Raw genomic sequence first — 27890 nt, forward strand, 5'->3', positions numbered from 1 at the left:
GTGGCATGTACTCGCGCGTTGTGCTTATGCAGCCCAGCCAAACAGCAGACACACCCTCCTCCCACTGACCGGCTTCCATGGCCCTACTTTGTCTATTGGGAGACCATGGATGTCCTGTGGTTCTGGAACATCTGCCCTCTGGCAACTGTGAGTTATATGCTGGCAGGCTAGGGATGATACTGTGGAGAGGTTACATTAGCGGGCTTAGAATACCATTGGGCGGAACAAATCTCTACTTCTGCTTCTTGTACTAAGCTTAGTTCCATGCGCTTATTAATGCCAAAACTGAAGGATGCCTCCTCCACTGTCTTTCTGTGCGCCTTCTCCATGGCCACTGCTCCATCCCATACTCCTCTCTGCCCCCACCATAGGGTCTCAAGAATGTGTGCATATACAGTGTGTGTGTGTGTGTGGGGGGGGGGTTCATATACAGTATGTGTGGGGTGCATATACAGTATGTGTGTGGGTTGTGCATATACAGTATGTGTGTGTGGGGTGCATATAAAGTATTTGTGTGGGGGGTGCATATACAGTATTTGTGTGGGGGGTGCATATACAGTATGTGTGTGGGGTGCATATACAGTATGTGTGTGTGGGGTGCATATACAGTATTTGTGTGGGGGGTGCATATACAGTATATGTGTGTGGGGTCTGCATATACAGTATGTGTGTGTGGGGTGCATATACAGTGTGTGTGGGGTGCATATACAGTGTGTGTGGGGTGCATATACAGTATGTGTGTGGGGTCTGCATATACAGTATGTGTGTGTGGGGTGCATATACAGGGCGGGATGCTATATAGCAGAAATGCGGTAAAAACCCCGTTTTCGGGGTTTCTACCGCATTTCTATATGCTATATGGCGCCTCCGCAGTGTCAGCGCTGCGGAGGGAATCGCCAGCTAAAGCTGGCGAATCCCTGCAGAAGCCTATGGGCTTCTTACCGCAGCGCTGTTTGAGGGATCCGTCACGGATCCCTCCCAGCGTGCCCTGCGGCCGGCGCCGGGGTCTGCGCATGCGCAGATGGACTCCCGGGTCACAGACCCGGAAGTCCAGCGCCGGCACCGCATCGCAAGGGACAGCTCTTACCGCAAGAGCTGTCCCTTGCATGAATAACGGCATATGTTATAGCATATGCCGTTATTAAAAATGCGATGTCCGGCGAAGGGGGGCCGCGGATGTTATAACATCCCGCCCACAGTGTGTGTGGGGTGCATATACAGTATGTGTGTTTGGGGTGCATATACAGTATGTGTGTGGGTTGTGCATATACAGTATGTGTGTGTGGGTTGTGCATATACAGTGTGTGTGTGGGTTGTGCATATACAGTATGTGTGTGGGTTGTGCATATACAGTATGTGTGTGGGGTGCATATACAGTATGTGTGGGGTGCATATACAGTATGTGTGTGTGGGGTGCATATACAGTGTGTGTGGGGTGCATATACAGTATGTGTGTGTGGGGTGCATATACAGTATGTGTGTGGGTTGTGCATATACAGTATGTGTGTGTGGGTTGTGCATATACAGTGTGTGTGTGGGTTGTGCATATACAGTATGTGTGTGGGTTGTGCATATACAGTATGTGTGTGGGGTGCATATACAGTATGTGTGGGGTGCATATACAGTATGTGTGTGGGGGGTGCATATACAGTATGTGTGTGGGGGGTGCATATACAGTATGTGTGTGGGGGGTGCATATACAGTATGTTTGTGGGGGGTGCATACCCCCGCCGACGCCCGCCCCCCCCTGCCCCGCTACCCCGCTGTAGCGGCAGCAATTCATTCATGGATGAGAAGGACCTGGACCAACGCTGCCACCAATGAGGGGGACCGGGACCACCGCCCCTGGGGACCTGGACTGCTGCCGCCATTCCTGCTGAGAGCTAGACCCGGACCACATCACAAGTCTCCCCGGCTGTGTGAGTGTGACAGCGGGTTACGAGCGCTAATTGATTGCCGGCAGGCTGGGGCACTGCGGATCTGGGATATGTGGTGAGTGCAGCTGCACAGTGGTGACTGGTTGCCCAGTATGCACATCTGTGGGGTAGTAAGTGTGCCTGGTACACATGCATGTGATGGCACTTAAGTGTACCCTTGAAAAACATCCACATTGGGGGCTTGGGGTAACTTTCCAGTAGTTACTTGCACTGTGGGTGGTAATTGTGCTAAGTAGGCATAAGGGCAGGAGGTGGTGATTGTGTAAATGTGCCCAGTAGGTTGTCCCAGTAGGCACATAAATGGGGAGGGCATCACGGTATGCAGCATACGTGTAATGGGCATCACGGTGTGTGGCATATGTATACTGGGCATCACGGTGTGTGGTATATGTATAATGGCATCACGGTGTGTGGCATGCCACCCTGTGTAAGTCCTCACTCCCTTCATTCTCAGCCACTCTGCATCTCCCCTCCCAGCATTCTATGCCACCCTCCATCCCCCCCTCCCTGCATCCTCTTCCACCCTGCCACTCTACTGTGTTGGGAGACCCCCTGTCTCTATCTCCCCAGCCCCACAGGCTGCAGAATAAACGCTGTACGCATGCGCCTATTCTGCAGCCTGAGGGTCTGGGGACGTAGTCAGCAGCTTATTGAAATAGGCCACACCCCCATATTGCTAGGCCACACCCCAAAAAATCTTACGCGCCTTCGGCACGTAACAAAACTCCGCCGCCCATTAGGGCTGCTTCAAGATATTTCCCGGGCTTATTTTAATTCCCAATCCGCCCCTGACAGTGAGAGTACAGATATGCATAACACATACAGGTATACGCTAATCCTGGGGATTGTAGAGGCAGGGAACATATATTTACTGGGCAGCACAATGCCTAGGCAGCCATCAGCGGCGCCACTGGCCGTTGCTACAGCCAGGTAGGTAACAATACAAGCAGAGACAGTACAGTTATCACACAGGGAGCATATAACTGCCGAGCTGCACAGCGCCTAGGCAGCCTTTAGCACGCAACTGGTTGCCATAGCAGCCAGGCAGGCAACAATACAAGCAAAGATGAGACAGGGAAGACACAGGGTTACATATGGCTGAAAGCACAGTTCCTAGGCAGCCATTTGCGGTGCCATCTTGATAATGCTGCTCACAGCAAACAGCAGGATGGATCTTTAGGCTGTAGGGGGGGCAGTGTGTCAGGGTCCTGGCTGGAGCTGCAGCTGGGGGGGGGGGGGGGAGAGCCAGCGTGCAATGAGACGGGGTAGTCAGAGAGAGAGAGAGAGAGTCAGTGAGGCTGGAGCTTGGGCTGGAGTCTACCATTAGTAGTCTCTGGGTGTTTGCGGCGGGGGGGTTCCTGCTGTCTGTATTGGGGGGGCGCCGTGGCCTGCGCCAGGGTGCCATCTTCCTCTCTCCTCCGTCTTACCCCTCCTCTGGCTGCAGTCCTCTGAGCCGATACAGTGGGGGCAGCATCCTGTCGTTGCCGCTGGGTGGGCGCTCCCTCGTGCTGCACCGGGGGCCGCAGCCGCATTCACGCTGGGGGGGGGCGCAGCCGCATCCTTGCTGGGGGCCTCCTCCAGATCTTGTGCTGTGGCTGGGGGCTTCCTCCGACCTCCCCTCCTGCCGATCTCTGCTCTCTCTGCGTCCCTTCTCCGGATCTTGTGCCGCGGCCGGCAGCCTCCTCTGATCTCTCCTCTTGCGGAGGTGTCCAGCTTGGACCAGTGCGGGCACCTAAGGCTTTGTCTACACATAGCAGCACATTGAGTCTGGTTCAGCGGGACCCGCTGTGCCGCAAGGAGCCTGCAAACACACTCCTATGTGGCAGTCTACCCATATGCAGTGCCGCAGCCGCCGGATCCTACCGCAGAATGCCATAGTTGGACCAAATGGTGGAACACATACATATCAATGTATGGCAGCTTCTACACATTGCCTTTTGGCAGGATACAGTTGAAAAAGGTTCTTGTTTGGAATGATGAATCTTCTTGAGTCTACACAACATCCTGTTTAGCAGGATGCAGTTTTTGCCAGGGGTAAAATGAGTAGGGGTTCCCCATATTTTCAGAACCAGCACCAGGTTTTTGAAGCTGGCCCTGGTTCTCAAAATATGGGGGACAAAGTGAGTGGGGGTCCTCCATATTTTGGGAACCAGCACTGGGCTCTAGAGCTGGCCTTGTTTCCCATAAGACAGGGGACAAAATTAGGATGATCCCCGTATTTTAGGGACGAGCACCAGGCTCCTCTATCAGGAGATGTAATGCCAAAGCCAGGGGACATGTTTGACGGGGTTCCATGGCCAACGCATTACCCACCCTAAATAGTCAGTCCAGGCCAGGAGCTTTTGGGGAAGTGAGGAACCCACAAATAAAGCATGCTGCAGTTGGACCGGACAGCAGAACGAATGCATTTCAGTGTGAACACATATTTTGGGGGACCAGGGCCAGCTCAAAAACCTGCGGCTTATGTAATAGAGGGGAGCCCCACTTACTCCCCTCTATTTTAGGGACCAAGATGTATATAGACACAAGAAGCTTCATCCTGCTAAACAGGATCCTGTTCAACTGAGTCCTGCTAAAAGGCAATGTGTAGACGCAGCGATCCACCTTCCTCCAAAGCTGCCTGCTCATGGTCTGTGTGTCTGCGATCAGTTAAATCTGTGCCGGCTGCAGTCAGATCACCTTCACTTCAAAGGAGCAAGATGATCTTATTGACAGCTGCAGCTCCATCTGCAACTGGGCCCCTTTTCTGTCAGGACCTGGGACTCGCCCCTGATGGCAGGCCTATCAATATGCATTTATATCTGGCTGAGATAAAATTATGATAGTCATAAATGTGATGTATCTGTGGCAAATGCTGCATATTCTACAGATTCTGTTGTGCAATGGTCTTCATATGTGCATGTTTATCACGTAACATAAATATGTTACATTAGCTGTATCTGGGAAATCCATTCCTCCATATAGAAGAATATATTCCAATGTTTCATTTACTGTACTCCATAAAACAAGTTGCAGCTATTTTATACTTCAATTTCTGCATTGACCCCCGTGTGTCAGAGTGTCCTGTATCCTTGATTCTCAGGAATTTTGTTGATCACATTTGTATTTTGTTCTGATTTCTAAGTGATAGTTCCACATGTTCTGGGTTTATAATTAGATGATTTGTTTCCGGTACCTTTTATATAAACAAACTTCACAGTGTCAGGACTATTGCATGGTCAGGTCATTAGAGGGGGTGTGCTGTACAGTATGTTTTTGTACATATCTCTACCTTCCAGCTGAGAGGTGTAACCACAAGAGTACAACAGCTGCCAGACTTCCCACAGACCAGGAATCAAATTACAATATGTAATCATAGTACCGAACCCACAGCTACATACAATCCCTTGCCCACGTGTACAAGTTCCTTCTTAACAGGGAGTAAAAGTTACAGGGGCAGATTTATTAAGCTTGGAGAAGAGATAAACTGGAGCTAAAGCGGAGAAAAGGTAAAAGGAGATAAAGCACCAGCCAATCAGATGTGTTTGAAAAAGACAGTTGGGAGCTGATTGGCTGGTGCTTTATCTCCTTTTACCTTTTCTCCGCTTTATCTCCAGTTTATCTCTTCTCCAAGCTTAATAAATCTGCCCCACAGTTCCTTTTGGCCCTGAATGGGTGGTATTGGGCAGGGCCGGATTAAAGCAGGGGCAGAAGGGGTCAGTACCCCTGGGCCCCCTCTAGCTAGGGGCCCCCTGTGGTTGGCATGTATTTAAAAAATATATATATATTTTTTTTTTTTGCTTAAGGTTTTGTGCATAGGCGTTGGGGTAGTGCTGCAGCTTCACCTATCGCTATGGCCCACTATCGCTATGGCCCCTACACATGGAGCAATGTAGGGGCATTTTCTAAGCAATCTGGTGTGTAGGCCCCATTGGTATGGTTTTTTTTGTTTGTTTTTTACAATATAGGCATATTGTCATCATATTGTTATCAGTGCTGTTTCTGGACAATTTGGCTCCCAGTGTGAACAGGTAAAAATGCATCAATACCCTACTGCCCATATATATGTAAAAAAAAAAGGGTGTGGCCTCGCAGGGAAGAGCATAGCCTTGTGACAGGGGTGTGGCCAGAAAAAGACTTTGCATACCAAACGACTGTCACTGAACACTATGGGGGAAATTTACTAAGATGGGAATAAGACTACACATGCATAGGCGAATCTAGGGGGTGGTTTGGGGGTCCACAGGACCACCCATTAACCCATTTTATAGCTGAGGGATGGGGCTTTCCAATGAGCCCAGCCCTGTATCTCTAGCCCCCTGGGAACCGGAGATACTGCCAGGCAAAGCTGGAATTTTTTCCCTATAGGATAACATGGGACCCGCTAATTCCGACCCCCACCCAGTTCAACGGCTGCCAGTTCCCCCTTCGGCATCCCTAAAGCTCGAGGTTGATCTCAGTCGCACCCAAATCGCTGGGCCTTCAATCTGATACCAGGCTGGATCCATATGGGTTACTTGGTTCCAGGGATATTGAGGTTAAACCGTTTTTTTTTTTTCATTTCTTAAATGTAATTTCATGACTGTTTATGTTCTTTGAGGGCAGATTTCTCTGGAACCAAACAGTCCAGTTTCACAGGACAAAAATCATTTAAAGTCAACTCAAAAGTTCTTCAATATGATACTTGTCTCATGTAAATGGGTTAGTTGGTTCCGAAGATATGAACTGGAAAGAGAAAGAATTGCACTATGGATGCACACCAAAAGAAAAAAAAAGTATTATTGAGGGAATGATCCCAAAATGTTAAAATTTTACTTTTATTAGTATTTGAACTAAAAAGAAGAGAGAAAAATGTCCTGTGTCTTATTTATTTAGCACCCTCTAGAACAGGCATTCCCAACCACGGTTCTCAAGGCACACCAACAGTGCAGGTTTTGTAGATATCCAGGCTTGAGCACAGGTGACTTAATTAGTACCTGAGTGATTCTGATGAAACCATCTGTGCTGAAGCCTGGATATCACTAAAACCTGCACTGTTGGTGTGCCTTGAGGACCGTGGTTGGGAATGACTGCTCTCGAAGATATTAGACAGGATCTGATTGGTTGCCCATAGCAACATCACATGTGAAGTCTTATTCCCATCTTTTTTTTAATTGAGTCTTTATTTTCATTTTCAACATACATATATAGAAAAAAGACAAGACGATACAATACATATACAATACATGACAAAATCGATATGCAGAGGATAAGTATCAAAATGGGAATTACATAAAACATAGCAGCGTACACAATGAAGACATATACTAAATTGGAATCCTTATATCAAGCGAATTTGAATTTGTGAGCTTAGCACTGGCGGGAGGGGTGTTAAGGTGTTTACCCCATCATCCCGACTATTGGACCGAGCTGGCACGTTAAATGATAGTGCTAACTAAGTTCTTAGTTATAAAAAAAATATAAATGGAAATCTAAAGGTTGTTGAGGGAGAAAAATGAATATAGAAGTAGAAGAGAAAGTGGTTTAAAAAGAAAAGGCTAAATGTAGCCTTGATAAAGTATGTCAGTGCGGCGAGGCATAAAGTGATAAGTGCTAAAGTGCCAAATATTCAAAGGGCGAATTTATGTATCATATTTTACTTCCGGCATTCGCCGAGAGAGAATGTGTAGTGTAGTGTGAAGTGAGCAGGGACCGGGGCCCGTAACTATGGCCCGAGGGGTCATCCGAGCATAAATTCTGGGAATTGGTGGTATCTAGAGAGTAACGATCCACTTCTCTTCCCTGCTCTTTTAATATGTGTAACTAGGGCAGTGGTAAAACATACGTGAACTAGAAAAAAGTGTAAAACCATTACAGAAACTGACAAAAATATAACAATTGGGGCTATAAGTGGCTCATAAACAGTGATTAGCGTAGAGCTACCCTTTAAACTGGTAATATTCAGAACAATACCAAGGATACCAAATTGATAAGAATAAAGTGCTACGCCCTTTGGATGCGTAATAGAATTTCTCGTGTTCATATATCGTGTTCACTAAGTTAAGCCATTCATTGAAAACCGGTCCATTTTTTGCCATCCAATAGCGTGCTATGACTACTTTAGCGATTGCGGTGAGGTACATTAGGAGGAGACTCAATTCTCTAGCCATATCGCCCTCTTGCCATAACCCCATTACCAAATTGATATCAGTAAGGTTAGCCTGTACTGCCCCCAGACCCTTGATTGCCTGGCAGACCCTATTCCAAAAGTGGTCAACTCTATTACAAGACCTCATTAAGTGCCAAAATGTTGCACCGTTTTTGCCGCACTTTGGACATTCATCAGTCCCAGAACCCCTTATCTTTCTTAACCGGACGGGGGTCAAATACGTCCGGTGAATGATGTTAAACTGGATTTGTTGAACCCGTATAGAGTTTGTTGCTTTTTTCGGGATTGCTAAGGCTGCCTGCCAATTACTCTCTTTAATATCTGGGATGTCCACCGCCCACTTCTGCATGAGCTGAATAAGCCCATCGTCGGTAGCGGCAGCGGATAGATATTTATATATTTTCGAGATACCCTTCCGTGGAGTAAGTTTTCTCAAGAAGACCTTGATAGGGGTCTCTATTAGCCATTGATCCTTATCCCTTCCATACCTAATTATAGCGCTCCTAAGCTGTAGAAATCTGTGAAACATTGACCTTGGCAGTGCGTACTCTGCCTGAAGCTGGGCAAAGGATTTAACTCTCTTATCATGGAATAATTGACCCAACGAGCAAGCAGATTCCATATTGTGACCAAAGCCTCCCCCCTTGCTGTTTAGTGATCTCCGGGGCTATAGGCAAGAGGAGAAAAGACGATTCTAGATCCTCACCCAGGGAATTCTCCATAGCACATACCGTTCTCCAGACTCTCACAGCTTAAGAGATGATGGGGGGGATGATATCTATGTAGGGACCCGGATAGCAATATTTGCAACGGGGTAATGTTGGAGTCTATGCACCTTATTAGCCTAGTTAATTCCCGAGACTGCTCTTCCGGCTTGACCCATGACCTTAGGTATATTAGTTGGGCTGCGTAGTAATATCTCTTAAAGTTTGGGAGGGCCAAACCCCCATTATCGCGATCTCTACAAAGAGTGGCAATTTTAACTCTCGGGCGCTTGCCGCCTCAGATAAACGAAGACATTATACTGTCCAAGCTTCTAAAATACTCATCCTTGATGTATATTGGAGAGTGTTGAAGTAGGTACAGTAATTTAGGATTACCATTTTAATCAGGTTCACCCGACCCTGCACCGATAAGGGAAGTTTGGCCCAACACTTAAACTTAGCTTAGTCTTATTCCCATCTTAGTAAATTTCCCCCTATATGATTATCAATATAAAGTAGAGTGGTGAGATAAATTGAAAACTAGAGAAAAGAGAGAGAAAAATAAACAGGAGAGTGGAGAGTGGAAGGAGAGTGAGAAGAAAAAGAGAGAAGAGCCGATGGGGAGAAAGAGAGAAGAAGAGTGGAGGGAGAGGAGAGCAGAGGGAAAGAAATAGAGAGAAGAATGGAGTGAGGCAGAGAGAGTTAGAGTAGAGACATGCAGTGCATTGTGGGGTGGCAGCTCTATTGAACATATTATATACCAGTGCTATTGTTGTCACAATTTAACCTCTTGCCAAGAGGATAGGAGTCTCCAGGCAACCAGAAACCCCCATCCACCCTGCTTTGCCTATGCCCCCTCCCCCACCACCACCACCACCACCTTTCCCTCTCCCTCCCCTTTTACAATATAAGCAGTACCTAGAGCAGCCTTGGGCACCACTGTCATGAACCAAGTGAGCAGCAGCAGGTCCTGTGAGAACCTGGAACGGTAGTCCTGTAGCTGGCAGCAGCAGGCCACATCATCCAGGAAATAGCTGTGAGACCTGGGAAGTGGCCGGTTACATACCTCCCAACATGACCCTCTCCAGGAGGGACACATTGCTCTGCTCCTGGACTTTTCTCTTCATGTATGATTGCCATCACCTGTGTGGAGACACCTTTATTATTACTTAACCTGTTCACCACAGGTGCTGGCAATCATGAATTAAGATGGAAGTCCAGGACCAGAGCATTGTGTCCCTCATGGAGAGGGTTATGTTGGGAGGTATGCGGTTAGCTGCCAAAGTCCAGTAGATTTCTGCACCAGAGCAGTCACTATTTTGTGACGTTGAGCCCCGGCAATGGCAGCAATACAGGCCGGTGGTAAAAGCCAAGGAGGAGGAGTGCACATGAGTCGGTGGTCCTGTAGAGCTGTACAGCTCCTTGTTAAAGCCCCTCATTGAAAGTAATAAAAAAAGTGTTGTAAATCCGTTACAGGCAATAGCAACAGTGGACAAGCCGTGCGGTGCCCCGTACAGTTGGCTCTCAAGGTCACTGACTGTTCTTGCCTGGTACTGCTCCAGTCATGAGATCATGTGTATAAATGAAAGAATAATTAATTATAAAAGAACCAAAATACTGTTAATACATTTTGTGGTCTGCCTCCAAAAATATGTCACTATATTTCACTGGAATTTGTGTCAATAAAGAATCTTTATTCACCTAAATGTATTATTTCTGAATGGCCAGGATGGGATCCAATAGGAGCACATCCCTGAGATCAGTAAGAAGTAACGTGATCCAATGTGCTTTGGACAGAAGGTGCTGTACTGGGCATGCACAGATGTCTGTCGGCACATGTGCAAGTAGAATGTAGATATCTGCTGCTACTATCATTTCTGCCTTAATACAAGTTGCTCTTTCTTTCTGGTACATGTGTCATGTACATGTTTTTTACACAGGAGTTGGGCTTGTGATGCTCTGACAAGGGACTCCGGATAGGGGTTGTAAGGGGCATGGCAGTTGGCAGAAGGGAGGTAAAGGGTGATAAGGGAGTGCAGTGGGTAAAAGGGGGAGGCTGAGGATGGCAGTAGGATGCAAAGGGCGAAGGGAAGAGATGGGTTGACAATGGGAGGTAAAGAGTGATAGGGTAATGCAATGAAAGACAGGTAGTTGGTAATAGTGTGAGGCAAGTTTGATAGAAGAATGCAGTAGGTTACAGTGAGAGGAAGAGGGTGACAGCAAGAAGAACGGGAGATAGATGAATGCAGTGTGGGACAAGGAGAGGAGGAGGGTGACAGTAGGAGGAAATGCAATACAGGCAGAGACAGTGGATGACAGGAGGAAGCAGCTGTTGACAAAGAGGCAGATGGTGAAGGGGAAGGGCACATGAGGATAGAGGGAAACAGTTGGCTAAAGGTGGAGGTAGAGAGTGATAGGGTGAGGAAGTTGATGGTAGGGAGAATGACAGGGCGAGGCAGAGGGTGGCCCACTAAATTGACTCCTCCAGGCATGTAGCAACCAGGTGCTAACAGAATCTCTTCCAAGGCCCTGCTGCCTCCTTCCACCAGTCACAGCAAGTATGCTGGAAGCACACAAAGCATTATACTGTAATGATATTATATCATGTCAACCTTCTTGCTGCCTCCCTTGACCACATAACTGGTTCCAGCATCAAAGGATCTTACCAGTTGCTCCCCACTGGCTACCAGTCAAACCTTGCAGAAATGGTCAGGCAACTCAGACCACAGGAAACAAGTTTCTTCTCTGGGCAGTGGTGCCACCAAGTGCTGCCCCACCTGGAGTTCTGCTGCTGCACCTGCATTTACTGTAATATGTATGCATTGCGAACTGTGATTTATAGTATATTTTGTAAGCACAGTCAAGCCATGCCTTCTGTCAAATTTCTGGTCCATCTACTCATAGAGTATGCAATGGGAGGGAGATGCATTTCCTGTACTAACTTGTAAGTGCACCCAACTCTGATGACTCTTTTTTTCTGCGGTTATGTTCTGTGTCAGCTCCTACGCTGGCGGCCAGGCAGTAGTGCAGAGAGAGGAGGTACTAATTACCAGGGATCAGGTCTGATGGACAGATTAAATGGGATCCCCAATACCTGGCAGCAGCATCTCTTCTCAACCTAGTGCTATTTTTTATTTTTTTGTATTTTAATCTAAGGGTCCATGGTCATGCCTCCCGGGATTAGACCACACCCCCTTAAAAGTACCAGGTCCTGACACAGTTGACAGTGCAGTTGACAGACCTCAGGTCAGTACATGTGCAGAGTAGCATCAACATTACTGCGCATGTGCACACTCCTGGCTTTTATTGGCTGCAGCCCATAGAAGCTGACTAGGGCTGCGCGAAAAGCAGGAAGTGGCTTCCTACAGGAAGCCATTTCTCTGCGTATTGTAGCCCGGACTAGCAGTCCCAGAGGGAAGAATCACCTCTCATCTGCGGGTGACTGGCAGATAGGACTTCCAATAGGAAATCTAATAGTATCTGCCATTCACAGACTGCATATGGCTTCATTAACACTGATCAAGGGGGCTCAGTTTACTGTGAGGAATGCAGTCTCGTCACTGATTATGGGCTAGATTCTCTAAGCTTCAAAAGTGATAAAATGGAGAGTGATAAACAGCCAGCCTATCAGCTCCTACCTGCCATGTCACAGACTGTGTTTGAAAAATGTCAGACAGGAGCTGATTGGCTGGCTGTTTATCACTCTCCATTTTATCACTTTTGAAGCTTAGAGAATCTGGCCCTATGTTTGTATCTACCTCTAAAAAAGGTATTGAGTGTGCAATACATTTTGTATTGGCTAGTTTAATTTTATCTGTAATACAGCAAGGAACAAGCAAACAGGAAGTGATCACCTCTCCTACCAAGTGGAAGTATGCATGTGTGTGTCTCCTAGTAAATGTGCAAAGTGTGGTGCAATATTGTTGGCTCAATGGGGTAGTTTGATAGGGATAGCAGCTTTCTGTATGTTACTTCTGTACTTCTTGTTTATTCAAGTTTGTAATGTCTGTCATTTTTTTATTAAAAAGTACTGTCGGTTCTAGAGAAGAGAACATTTATAAGGTATTAACGCTAAGGTTTTCTGTACAGTCATGATAACCATAGCATAGAATTACTTAGCGGTAGCAATAATAAGTATAACTATACCTAACTTTTGAGCTCTGACTACCAAGCCAACCAGTTAGGTAGCGCTCCCGTTACAATCAGAAGCCTTTTTTATTCTGTGTAGTCTACAGTTGTCATCTTTGGCAATATTTCCTCACAGTACTATAAAGGTTCCATGACACATACTCGCTATTAGCGAGTCTCCCTTATATCCGTGGGACCCTGATAAGGGTCGGTGGCTGCTGGCCAGGACGTGAAGGTCATCCCATCTGTGTGTCATTCTGCGTAAGTGTTTGTGGCACACACTACCAGCTCTTTCTATTTGGGCAGAAATATTACATTTAGCGAGGTCCCACAGGAAAGGATAACTCAGGTTTTGTGGCATGAACTCCCAGTAGCGATGCTTGGCACATAGCTACCAGTCTAACATTTGCTAGGCAGACGTGAATAATATTGCTACAGGGACAACCTTGGCTTGCATGCGATGATATAATAAATTGAATTTCAGGGTAATATGACAGATGCCAGTGATTTGTTTATATCGTCCTGCACTGAGTTGTCTATAAATAAGCATGCCGGCCTCATGGATCTGGAGTGCCCATAACTTTACATAACTTCTAAAAAATCTTGGCAAGCGAATCCTCACACAAATAGAAAATTCCTGTGTTTTTCCACTGTGGATGCGAGTTAGTTTGTTCGGACATGGATCCTGTGGTTATCATTGCAACCAAATAATAACATAATACATTTCATATCTGTTACCTTTGTTATAGTTTATCTTGTACTTGGAATTTGTCCCAAACTAATAATGTACTATGCCCTTCAGAAAGATTGCAGCACTAACATGTCAGTGTAAGGTCTCTGCACAGATCTAATAACCTTTTCATCGTTTTAACTAGAAAAATGCTGCAATCTTTGTAGAAAAACAACACAAATGACGTCTTTTTATGTTGGAGAGTGATGCCGGCCAGGTACCCTTTACCAGTATGGCCGCTGGGAGAGTCACTGTGCATGTGTGACTCTGCGCATGTCACTTTAATGACTGTTGCACATATCTCAAGTGTTCCTTGAAAACTCACCTCTTCAGGAAAGCCTATCATAGTTAAGTTCTACACGCATAACCCTCTGAGGCACTCATGTATTATATAGCTTCCCTTCTGGACTTGTAACTTGGTGGGACTGCTATGCTATTACTGGTGCCTGTCCTTGTGTTTCCCTCCTATGTCCCTATAGATTGTTGTAAGCTTGCAGCCGGGCCCTCTAACCTCAAAGTCTGTCTGTTGTTACCCATTTTGTTTTATCACTGTTTACTATTGTAAAGTGCAATGGAATCTGCTGCGCCATATAAGAAACTGTAAAGAAACAACAGAAGTGTAGCTGTTACCAACAGGGGCAGACCTACACTTCTTTTGGGGGGAATTTTTCAATATCAACCCCTCTCGTTTAATATTTACTTGGTTTTTTATGTATTAAACTGTATTAAACTATATCCATTTATTTATTTCTTTGTAGGGTACACGGACATTGTGAGAAATTGTACCAATGAAAATAAAGTTGAACCCAGAGTGGATAACCATAACAAGGAAAACTGACTGCCAACACTTGTGGCGGGTGGGGGGGGGGGCGCAAAATTAATAGTTACGCCACTTTATCCCAGCATGTGAACAGTATGCCGATAATTACACAGGTGCCTGAACATCAGCACTGAGTACAACACAAATTTGATTTAGGCCTATAGTTTAATATTGGCTGCATTTGATGATACAGCAGAATAACTGCTAGAACCTTACTGATGGATGTTGTGGTACAACCTGATGTATATATATCCTGCACCGTTCAGTTCTCCTTCCTTTTGAAGGAGATGGATAATCACATTTTGACAATAGCCAGTGTGTCTGCCAATTAACTGCTCAAGCATACATACAAGGGCCTTATTGTGGTCGATTCGCTCCCCCTCGCCTTCGCACGGAGGAGCAATGTTTTTCTTCTGTGCATGTGCATATGCTGGGTGCAAATGGGGGGCATGGGGTGGTGGCAACGGGCTGGGCCCATGGGAACGCCCAGTCTTTCATGGATGTTCCCATGAAAACACTGGGTGTTCCCATGGAAATTAGGCAGTGACACGGCTGCCGGGGGCGGGCAGCTAACATCACCTGATATCAGCTGCTCGCCCTCTTCCCATACAGGGTGCATGCAAAGCTAGGACACCATAGAGTGTCTTAGTTTTGCGTACTCCTTCCAAACCATTCAATGGTTGGCGACTATCGAAGGATTTGGCGAGGGGTAGGGTGACTAACTCATCCCTTTAATCCGGGACACATATTAATTACACAGGTTCTGTGGCTGGCCTTCACCTGGTTTTAGTACAAAAATGGGTGAAGGGTACCAACTGGGCGCTTCCCTTAGTTAGAACACAGAGATGATAGGGAGGGAGAGTAGAAGGATAAAGAACAAAAATACTTTCCCTGATTGTTAAGGTTAGTATCTCTGATCCACCTTCATTCTGACTGTGCCGTTCCTCGTGTCGATGGTATGGTATTCCAATTTGATTATGTGGAGAAATGGGAAAACAGATTGCAATGTGAAGTACTTTAGATATATGTTTCTTAGGTTTTCTTTCAGAATGAGTGATAGGTTGGCGTACCGAACTCACTTATAACTAAAGAAATAAACTTGCATCTAGGTATCTTTAAATCAATCAATAGGGTGGCGTACCCGTACTCACGTGACGTAAGGATGACTTAAGCTCATCGAGGTTTCTTTTGTTCTCTTTAATTGATAGGTAATAAAAACATCAACAATAAAATATAAAAGACAACAAGGAGTGGAGGATGGAATGCCTTTCCACGTGATAAATGGTGGGGTCAAATCCAGTATACACACAGGATGGTCTATTCCACCATACACACTGCTCTGTCGCCAGGATGATACACTAAGTCTGGGCCAACATGTTTCGAGAGTCCTGCTCTCTTCTTCAGGATCCAGACTATTGTGTTTCACAATCACGTATTTATGCTGTATTCTATTTCCGGTTCCGGCTTGCGTGACCCGGAAGTAAAATGGACGGAAAATTATAAGTATTAAAAACACTTATAAAACGTTTCTTAGGTTTCCCAAATGTTGTACCACCTCCCTGGATGTAACTAGCAATCAAATAGGTTTCCCAATCAGTCTGACGGTGGTTTTGTAGTTGCGGCGCTGTCGGAAGTTTATTAGCCACTGCCGGAAGTTTGCTATAGCGGCAATGACGACACGTCACATCCGGTTGTCCGTGCCGGCTTCATCTATGGGCGGAAGGGCATTCACCGCTATGGATGATGTCTTTAGCATCGGAGTCGATACGTCACATCCGTTCTCTTTGGAGAGAGAATTTTGTTGTCTTTAATCCTGACTGTTTTGTATTGTAGAAATGGACGGGGATTTGAATTGGTGATCTACATAAGGATGAGTCCTTTTATTGTCTGAAAATAGGAAAAAATGAAAATAACTGGCTAGGCAATTCTGAATGGAAATTTTTTTTTTTATAGATAAGAAAAAATATAAAATTGTATGAGTAATGAAAAATAAATAATAAAAAAGGAAAAAATATGGGAAAAATATATAAAACAAATGGAAAAATTAAATAAAAAATATGGAGTATGAAAAATATATTAAATAAAATGAAATATTAAATATTAAATAAATAAAATAAAAATATAAAAAATATAAAAAAAGGAAAAAATAAAGATGATGAAGCTAATAACAGAAATGAAAATAAAAATGAAATAAAAATGAAATAAAAATAAAAATAAAGATGTTAAACAAAAATGAAAATGAAATGTGTGTAACTAATTATATATGGCAAAACTAAGGACTGAACTTAGAATATAGTCAAACCAATATATAGAAGGGCGGAATATAAAGAAATAGTAAAGGACAGATGCTAATGGCACAAATAATGGATGATGACTATGGAGAATTTGGAGGGAGTGATGTATCTGATGTGAACTGATGGAAACTAAATAGAATATGGCTGTCACTAAAGGAACCACTTCAATTCAAAGTCTTGATTGAGACCAAGTGGTGACAAGGTCTTCAGTTTATATATAAGTTTCATTTCAGCTCGTGCTAAATTTTCCTCCCGATTTCTGTTTTTCCAATTATTGTTTATCTTTTGGATGCCAATAAACTTCTTAATATGATTGATAGAACAGTTGTGCTTGGTTTTAAAATGATTGGATAGGTTGTGAGTGATGAGTCCCTTTTTGATGTTTCTCAGGTGTTCTGCGATTCGCACTTTTAAGGGTCTTGTTGTTCTCCCTATGTAAGCCAATCCACAAGAACACTCTATTAGGTAGATAACATTGGAGGTTTCACATGTGATGAAATCTTCTATTTTTATTTTGATTTGATTGACCGTCAGTTCATTGTATTTGGATGTGTTTGTTAGAATATGTCTACACCCCATACACATGCCGCATCAAAGGAATCCTTTTGTGTGTATTCTAGTTCTTTTTTCTTCCGGTAGACTGCTTTTGACTAGATGGTCTTTGAGGTTCTTTGATTTTCTGTATACAAATTCAGGTTTGGAAGGGAGGATGTTTCCAAGAATGGGATCTTGTTGTAGGATGTGCCAGTTTTTTTTTAATATGTTTTCTACTTTTTTATGATTGTGATCATATCTGGAGAAAAATGCATATCTGAATTTTTCATTGCTATCTTTCTTCTCTTTTCTATCATTTAGGATTATTTTTCTATCTTTCTGGTTGATTTCTTCAATGATTTCATCCAAAATGTTTCTTTGTATCCTTTTATTATGAAGTCTTCCCTCATGGTTTGTGCTTGTGTTTTGAATGTTTCATTATTGCTGCAATTTCTTTTTAGACGCAGAAACTGGCTTTTGGGGACGCTCTAAAGCCAGGATGGATGATGTTGACTATCTGTTGGTATATAAGTATTGACGTCTGTGGGTTTATGATATGTTTTGGTTTGTATTAAATTATTTTCAATGTAAATGTTTAAATCCAAAAAGTTGATTTCTTGTTTGCTGAGATGGAAGGTGAATTTGATATTATATTCATTTTGATTTAGAGTGTCTGTGAATTCTTCTAGTTCTTGTTGATTTCCTTCCCATATTATCAATACGTCATCAATATAAGTTTCCATTTCTTTAATTTTACTCCCCAAGTTATGCCACCATAGATGGTTTCCTCCTCCCAATATGACATAAATAAATTGGCATAACTTGGGGCAAATTTTGTCCCCATGGCTGTCCCCCTTACTTGTAAGTAATATTTGCCTTCAAAATAAAAGTAGTTGTTATGGAGGATGAAGGAAATAGCATCTAATACAAATGCTTTTTTGGTTGGTGAATGATCTGTTTTTTCTAAATGATATTTTACTGCTCGAAGTCCGTCCTCATGTGCTATGCACGTGTATAAAGAGGTGACGTCCCCTGTTCTTAGGATTTTATGCTCGTTCCAGGTTTCATCCTGAAGTTGTTTTAATATGTCTCCAGTATCTTTTATATATGCCTGATTCGATACTACTAATGGTTGTAGTATTGTATTAATCATGGCGGAAAGATTAGATGTCAATGAATTTGTACCGGCTATGATAGGTCTTCCGGGTGGGTTCTTTTGATCTTTATGGATCTTCAGGAGAATGTAGATGGTTGGTGTTGTGTCCTCCTCGATGTTGATGAAATCATACTCCCTCTTATTTATACCTCCACTCTTTAAATATTTATCAATCCGTTTTTTAAATTCATCTTTGACTTTTAATGTGGGATCTTGATTGAGTTTCTTATAGGTACTTGGATCGTTTAGATGTTTGTAGACTTCTGTGGTATAGTGGTCCTTATTCATTATTGTGATTCCACCACCTTTATCACATGGTTTTATAATTATGCTTTTCTCTTTTTCTAATGTTTTCACTGCATCTCTTTCTTTCCTTGAAAGGTTGAATCTGGTTTTCTTTTGTTTCTTATTTAGTTCTTCTATTTCATTGATGACGATTTTACTAAATGTTTCTATGAAGTTTCCTTTTATGAATGTAGGATAAAATTTGGACTTTTTCTTTAACTTTGATGGCTCTGGTTCTTCTTCATTTTGTGCCGTATAGGAGGTGGTTTGTTCCACTGTTTCGATTTCTTTTTTGGCAAAATACTTCTTGAGAGTAATTTGTCTAATGAATTTATGAACATCGATGAATTTTTCGAAGGGATCGGCTGATGAGGTGGGCGCATATTTCAATCTGTTTTCCCATTTCTCCACATAATCAAATTGGAATACCATACACCTTTTTGGGAACCGACAGGCAGATTCCCACAGGTAGCGCCCTAAGACTCTTCTACAAAAAAAATTTCACCCGGTTGTAAACTGCCACACCTCAAGACTCCATTTCACCTGGTTTGAAACTGCCACAGAACCTGTGTAATTAATATGTGTCCCGGATTAAAGGGATGAGTTGGTCACCCTAGCGAGGGGGTGGGCAGCTGTGCGAGCGGCGGGCAGCGTTTAATCCAAATTCGCAGCATTGCGTGTGGACCAGAATAAGGTCCTGAGTCCTGTGTTACTAGTGTGTTAAGTGTCCATATAAAATATTCAACACCCTGTACCTTAACACTGTCTGGTGCCACTGCCCGGCGGGTCTCAGAGGGCCCAGGCTCATCAGCAGCTCGGCACTCAATAAATCTATATGCAATAAACAATATGTAGGGAGAACCATCAGACCCATAAAAACCAGAATGTATGAACACATTCACAACATCAGAAAGGGATTTGAACAACACAGTCTATCACAACATTTCAATGAGACACACAATAGAGACCCCAAAGGGATGACATTCACCGCCATTTCACTAGTACCACACAACTGGAGAGGGGGTGACTACATCAAGAAAATAAATAAGGAAGAACTTAGGTGGATCTATAAATTACAGACAATGCAACCCAAAGGGCACAATGTCGACTTCAACATAAGCGACATAGTATAAGACACGACACACCTTCACCCCCATTCATTTAGGGGTCTTGAAAACAGCCACATCTACAGGTGTCACATTCACACCATATACTGTGCCCAGTACAAGTTTAGCTTATTTTAATCCATTATTTTAATCAAGTTGATACCTTTATCATTTATTCTGCCATAACTCAACTGAAATCAAATCCAGTGCATTTCAATAGACCCTGATTCCATCTCAATACAATCTAACCTCTCAGCACCATTTTTGCGGTACAGACACCCCAAACCCACACCCCCATGCTCCCACAAACGGAGAAGTTTGACAGCAAAAAATACTCAAACTGTAACAATCTTAAACTTTGGTGCTTAAACAACAGTAACTCTACACAAATAGCACCCAATCAGTATGTATATGCAAGCCACTTTGCCTGTCAAGCAAAAAAGTTGACATGGTCAACACACAAAGATGTGTCTACACATCAGACCAAACAGCCCGCAGCCACAAGCTACATAACGCATATCAGCTTGATGGCACCACTGACAGGTCACAACCCCGCCCACTACAGAACCAACAACCAATGACTGAGCTCCTGGGCGGGTAGAAATACAGGTAGACAAGAGACAGCACTGCATCCTTGATAAAGGCACGCATGTGCCGAAACGCGTTGGACACCAGGACACAAGCCCTGCACCCATACAGCCACCCCAAAGTCTCCTCCGCAAGGAGTCGAGCGCGCGCCGCTGCAGGACCTCCGTCACCCCGGGTAACGCCGTCCAGCCGAACCCGGAAGTGACGCGAACGACTGCATCAGCGGTGCGGACCAGACTGTCGGCTATCGCACCAAGTGAGGACGCCGGTGAAGACTCGTGGAAAGACGCGGCAAGCTCTCTCTGCAAGCAACGGAACCAGGTATCGGGTAAGTGAACGGTGCACCACCGGAGGGTAAGGGACGCCAGCCCACCGGTACCACCGGACACTTTCCTTGACCACCCAAACTTTTGATCCAACAGGAAACTTCCGCTGCCACTCAGCCTTACAAGTGCCCATTCACAGCTGCAAGCAGCCCCCCCCCCCCCACCACCGTACCCCACCCAGCCCCATTGAATAATCAAACCCTGTGCATTACCAAAACACAGAGGTTTCTGCCCAAGTACAATACTGCAACCCAATCTGCAGAAGACACACAGTGAGATCTGCAAGATTGGAGGTCCTTGTGACTTACCCAATCCCAAACTTACCCAGCTTATGTTTAAATGTCAAAATAAAGCATTTTGTTTATTAATTACAAAAGCGTGCATCACATCATTTCCACAAGTTTTGTATAATCACAACTATAACATAAGAGGTCCAACACAGGTATCTACACAGCGAGTGCGCAATTCAATACAATTGCATATACTCAATAAATCTAGGCTGCAACAGACAACATTATCGGTGTAAGATATTAGCACCCACCAAAGCTGCCATACAGGGAATACAAAGAGTAGGGGATAGTGATCAAAGCCACACAATGCTAAGAGGTGCGATTGCTCCCCATCACCCTACCCGGATATGCCTATAGTTGTACCACTTCTGCATCTGTTACCACTGTTACTGCTGTTTCATAATAAATCAGATAGACTGATTAATGATCATGCATTGGCCTAAACTCCTTTTCACAATTTCACTGGTGCCTATTCTTGTTAATTAGTTTGTTTCTTATAATTGTGGTGGCACTAGATCTTCTAAATAGATATTTCTCTTTTTTATCATTTCTTTTTCAGCATTAAATTGTATTTAGTACACATGTCAATACCAGGCCACACCATTGCCTACACATTCTCAAATATTACTTAAGCTGAGTCACACTAGAAGACTATATACTGTATCTGCAGATCAATTGATCCACAGATGGATTGGGCAGTGTGTTCTCCATACATGCTGCCCGATCCGATCCATCGGGACTGCCATCACAAATGACACTAAGCTGTCAATCACCGGTCGCTCCCAGAACAGCTGCTCAGCACATACACAGCACGATGCGCCAATATATAGTGTGTTGCACAGCCGATGTGATATATCTGTAAATGACGCTATTCACACTTCTATTATCCGGATACCATTTGGGGACTGTAGCTTTAAAATGTTTTGTGTGAAAAAGATTTTGATTGGGATACAATCCATTATTTTATGTATTGCTTAAATTGTTATTTTCTGATTGTGTTTTTATTAGTTAAAATAAATTCATGTTACATATTGCTATATGCCATAATGTATATTATATTAAATTTGTTTATCTATTAAGCATTGTATTTTGTATTTCCATTAAGCATTGTATTTTCTCACAAAAAACTTCAGTAAGGTTATGTCTATACATTCTTATCAAATTCAGGGGTAGATGTATGTATGTAAGCCTGTAACTTAACAGTCAGAAGCTGATTGGCCGGTGATAAAGTCCCAGCCACTTTATCACTTCTTCCTTATCACTGCTTCATACATCTACCCCTCAGTTCAGCTAGTAACTATGTGATAACTGAGATTGAGGCATAGATAGTGAGGAAAGACAAGGTGAACTTTATGTTTCCTAAGTAAGAGTGTACAACTTTTGATACACCCTTAATGGTGGCAAAATGTACCACTTAATAGTCACCATGACAGATAACAGGGATTTAGACAGACCTAGGGTTTTTTTTTTTTAATCAACCCTGTCACACCCAGGTCACATAGGCTCAATTTAATCACAATTTGTGCTGGGCAGAGGTGTGTTGATTTCACAGAGGCGTACACCCATATCCTGATTTACCAGTGATTCACACAATGCATTATGCATTTAATAAATATAAATTGTGGTTAGCATACTGTATGTGAACCAAATAGGAAAATACGTTTTCCCAAGTAATGTTTGTCTTTACATACACAGTGGCCAGCCACTGGCCTTTCACCTTACTCATACTTTAACACTGAAAGACTATTGCAGTCATGAGATAAGATTGCATTAACCCAATATGTACAGTCTGACTGAGTGCTGCACATGTGCAGACCGTGGCCTTTGAACAGCCAATATTCGCTCAACAATGGATACTGTCATCGATGGTGTGGCATTGTTACTGCAGCATTGTGTGGGAAAAAAACACATAAAATTGGTCATAACCAATCGATTATCATTGGTCAACCTTGCATTTATCTCTTGTTAAGGCTTAATACATCCGCCCCATTGTGCCTCTTGACGAACTTAAATATATATATATATATATATATATATATATATATACAACGTTCACTTTCGTGCTATTAGCACTTGAGTAAATTAGCTTGAAAAAGTCACATGTATAATGTCTACCACTTGTGAGCATACCTTAATATTATTCTATCAGGTGAACGCTCACAGGGGGGTCACCTGTTGCCCAGAAATTTGCCCTCAGCTTCTTGTATAAGCTTATGTTTAAAAGAGGCTGAATCACTAGGGCTGACTCTAGCTCTGCCCACATTTCCGCCCATAACTCTGCCCACATACAAGCAAGATAAATCTGCAGTTCCCTGTTTGCTCCAAAATATTGCTATTAAAAGATAAGAAATTGAAACCAGTGGTTTATGTGCATCTAAATAGGTGAACTGTAATATTTCAACTTCCTCCTTAACAGCTAAAGTTAGAAAACTGCTCAGCTGTATGTTTCATCCCGGAAATACTGTACATGACATACAGAATTCATTTTAACTAATAAGCATTTGGTTATTTTGTTTATATGTAGAATTGAGTTGTGCTTTACGTGACAGTAGTAGGTAAAGTGGAACACATGGCATTAATCAAAAGGCATTACTAAAACTTAGTGGGCCCCACAACAAAGATTTGCCACATTCAGTATCAGAAAGAGAGTGCACAACTCCAAAGCACTCTCTATCTTTCTGTCCCAATTTGGTGGCATCTGGCTCCACCTGATGTGACAGGCAGCAAAGTGAGTTTCATTTCAGCAGGGTGGCCAGCTGCTGCATAGTGATTGGGTGATGGTTTGGCCATAGAGCAGGTGCTGACCAAGCTGGTGCCGCCTTCCTCCTTGTCTATTGCCACAGAGTAACTTGGAGAAGGGCAGGCTCAGGGGCATGTGTAACTGGGTTCAGGTTGGAGGACTGGCCCTGGAGATATTGCAGGCCCCATAGAAACTGTACCCCCTGCACCTGTGGTAGCTACACCCCTGTCATTAGTGTTTTGAACAGTAGCATATGCTGGATATGATGTTGTTGTACAGGAACAATATGAACAAAAAAAAAAGGGATTTGTAGTACAGAACATTGCAGGATAGGGACAAGATTTATAAACAAGGGTGTGGCAGCAGTCATATTACCCAAATGAGCAGGGAGGCCAAACCTGAAGAGTTAGTGTAGTGTTGGCAGTGTGAAGTAGATGATGACATCAGTGAGAGAAGGATAGGTGCATGAGGGAAGAAAGCCCGATGTGTGAGAGCTAGTAGTGGGACACAGACAAGGGTGGCACAGACAGGAGAGACAATGAGCAAGGAACGTGTGTGTTATGAGGACAGCTGGATGGTGTTGATAAATAAATTATTCTTGTTTGGAGCTTTGTAAAGAGATGGAGATGTAGAGGTAGAGAGTTCCAGTGGTAGGGAGCAGCACAAACAAAATATTAGGTGTGGAAGTAATCAGGGAAAGATCTAATTCATTTGAGAAGGGAAGTGAGCAGGTGGATGTGTAAAGGTAGATAAGGTTGGTAGAAGAGGTTTGGGTATTGGCTTTGATAGAAAGTGTGTTGAGTTTGTATTGGGTACTTACAGTATGGGAGAGGGAAGTGAGTGTAGGGCTTGTAGGAGAGGGGAGGCAGATGTAGCATGTTTGGAGAGGAAGATGAGCCAGGGAGCAGCATTGAGGACAGATTGGAGTGAAAGAGGTCAGAAACTGGAAGATCAGTTAAAAGGAGGTTAGAATACACCAGTCTAGATATGACTAGTTAGTGGATGAAAGTCTTCTTTGCCCCCAGGGGTGAGACAGGATGATGGTCCTGGACATAGGTGCCGATTTATGTTTTTGCTGGTGGGTGCTCAAGCCAAAAATATAGGGGAGTGGCTTCACAGGGAAGGAGTGTGGCCACAAAAGAATACCAATTTATTATTAACACCAGATGTGGAGCTTTATAGCTATATTATTAATATTAAAGTCCTTTAATATTAATTTTAAAGTTTCGTGCAACCTTCCCTATGACCAATTATCTGTAGATGCATTTAGGTAACAAGCATTTGTCCACTTAGAAATATCTGGTGCTAAAAAAATACCTTCCAACCCTCCAAGCTGGGAATTGGGAAAACAGCACATACATGAGAAGAGACATGAACACAAGTCACAGGGCTGTGTTCAGCGCTACTAACATTCTGTGCCACCCAAACCTGTGCCCCTCCTAAAAGCAGGCTTTAATGCTACACAAACCATGGCAAGTGTGCACAGCCCCCCGCTCACTGCTGCTCTGCTATACAAAGTTGTTCTCATCAAGACAGTTGAAAAAAATTAAACAAACAGCATTAAAATAGACGGGACCTTAAAATGCACCTGTCACCCACATTTGCAGCCGCATTTATGTGTGAGTCATTTCAACTCACATGTAAATGCAAGAGAAAATATGCAGAATGCTTGGGGGATGGCTATCTGGTCTTGCATTATATTGTGTGCAGTGAGCATAGAATTTTGAGTGGATTTTCAGAACTGCATTAAATGTAAGGAGGAATTGATACATGAAAATATTGTTGGTTTAGCATTTAGCTATCATAATGCTAAATACATAGATTAAAAACAGTGTAATCAGTTTTTGTAAGCCATGTTTTTCAACCCTTATCTTAAACTCTTAACAACTAATGGATATATTTGTATATTACCCGAAGCCAGAGGAGTTACAAGGGAGGTGAAGAAGCTGCGGACCACACTCGGGTTCCATCCTTCCAGCAGGGGATGAAATCAAAATGCAGTGACTTGGATCTGGGTTATTTTTTAGTCGGCTGGTGGCCGGCCGGCCCGCCCGTGTTGGTGCTCTGGCCGGCCCATCCGTGTTGATGCTCTGGCCGGCTCTCCCCTGTTGGTGCTCTGGCCAGCTTGCAGTGTGGCACGCTGGCATCACGCCGCGCTGGCATCGCGCCGCGCTCCCCCTCCCTCTCTCCTGCCCTGTTCTCAGCGGGGTGAGGGGAGGGGCGCTGTGTGGCACCTGCCGGAGAATCGGTGTGGGTGGGCTAGCTGTGCGGCCAGCCACCGGCTGACTCGACGGGCGGCGGGTCTGGTGGGTGCTTAGGATTTTCCGTGGGTGCTCAGGCCCCGGAGCACCCATGGAATCGGCGCCTATGGTCCTGGAGATATTTCTGAGAAGGAAATTAAAGGACAAAATATACTAAAAGAGTAGTTTGAAGGAGAGGGAGGAGTCAGGAATAACTCTTAAACATCACTGTGTACTTGCAAGCTGTGATATTGTTAATCAGTAATGAAATTGAGGGAGGTTAGATTATTTGGGAGGAGGATGGAGATTATCAATGAATTCTCAGACATGTTAAGTTTAAGAAAATGTTGGGACATCCAGAGGAAATAGCATATAGACAGCTTGAGATATGAGTTATGAGTGAGGAGACAGAGAGAAAAATCAGGGGAGGAGGGGGTAGATCTGAGTGTCATCAGCATAGAGATTATGTTGGAGGCCAAGGGAGGTGATAAACTCACTCAAGGAGGATGTATAAAGAGAAAATAGAAGAAATCCCAAAACCTTGGGGAACACGTAATAGTGGCAAAAGTGGAGGAGAAATTATATCATTAGAAGAGACAGAGAAAGAATGGTCAGGGAGTTAGGAGAGGTCAGTATCATTTACTGAGGGCGGAAAGGATTTACAGGAGAAGAGCATGTTCATGGTATCAAAAACACAAGAGGTCAATGAGAATGAGCAGAAAGTAGTGGCCATTAGATTTAGCAGCAATAAGGTAAATGCTGTTTTGGGGCCAGATGCACTAAGCTTCAAAAGTGATAAAATGGAGAGTTATAAACAGCCAGCCAATCAGCTCCTACCTGTCAAGTCACAGACAGAAAAGAGTCAGGCAGAAGCTGATTGGTTGGTTGTTTATCACTCTCCATTGTATCACTTTTGAAGCTTAGTGCATCTGGCTCTTAATGAGAAGCAGTTTCTGTGGAGTAGACAGCCAAACTGAAACGTGGCAAGCAGGGAGTGGGGAGACAGACAAGTGAGAGATTGGGCGGTAGTTAGAGAATATTTGCATGAAGTGTGGGTTTTTGAAAGTTATGCTTGAATGCAGATGAGACAGTGTCTGATGCAATGAAAGAATAAAGAGATGGGCAAAATGAGAACAGGCAACCATAGAGAGGGAGCAAGGAGGAAGAAGGGCCTGTGGAGGAAATAGGGAGAAGGAAGTCGATAAAATGGATGTGGAAGATGGGGAGAGGTAGGATGGGAAATAAGTGCATGAGATAATGAGGATGACAGATGGATTACATCATTTTAGATCTTAGTGGGTTTCAAAGACAGGGCAGAGAATGAGGAGGGACAATGAGGAGGGAACAGAGGAGAGAGTTCAAAGTAGAAATGGAATTCCAGGAGTTGGAGGACTGAGAGTAGTCAGAGTATTGAAATTAGACCATTTAGAGATGGAAATAGTGTAGGTTGTTGGTCATAAATTATAAATGAGATGTGCATTGGAACACAGTTCATGAGTTCATGAACACTTTTGCAGGTATCTGGGGCAGTTGGAACGCCAAGGTTGAAGCATAGCTCCACTAAGGTGACTCGTGACCATTGGAGCAAGAGATGGTTCTAAGAGTATGTACCGGAGTGTAGGCACCGGAGCGCCCCAGGCGAGTCGGGGTGGGGGCGCCCCGGTGCCTGGGGGGGGGGTGGTACCTGTGGTGGACGCTGGCAGCGTCCCTGCAGTGCTGGAGTGGGCAGGGGTGTCCGTGCCGCGGTGGTACCTGCGGCGCTGTCACTGTATAAAGCTGCTGGCGGCAGCGGGGTCCCTGCAGTGAATAGAGCATGGGTCCTCAAACTGCGGCCCTGCAGATGTTGTGAAACTGCAAGTCCCAGCATGCCTTGCCACAGTTTTGC

The sequence above is a fragment of the Crinia signifera genome, chromosome 4, assembly GCF_055691185.1.
Source record: "Crinia signifera chromosome 4, ASM5569118v1, whole genome shotgun sequence".
Classification (NCBI taxonomy): domain Eukaryota; kingdom Metazoa; phylum Chordata; class Amphibia; order Anura; family Myobatrachidae; genus Crinia; species Crinia signifera.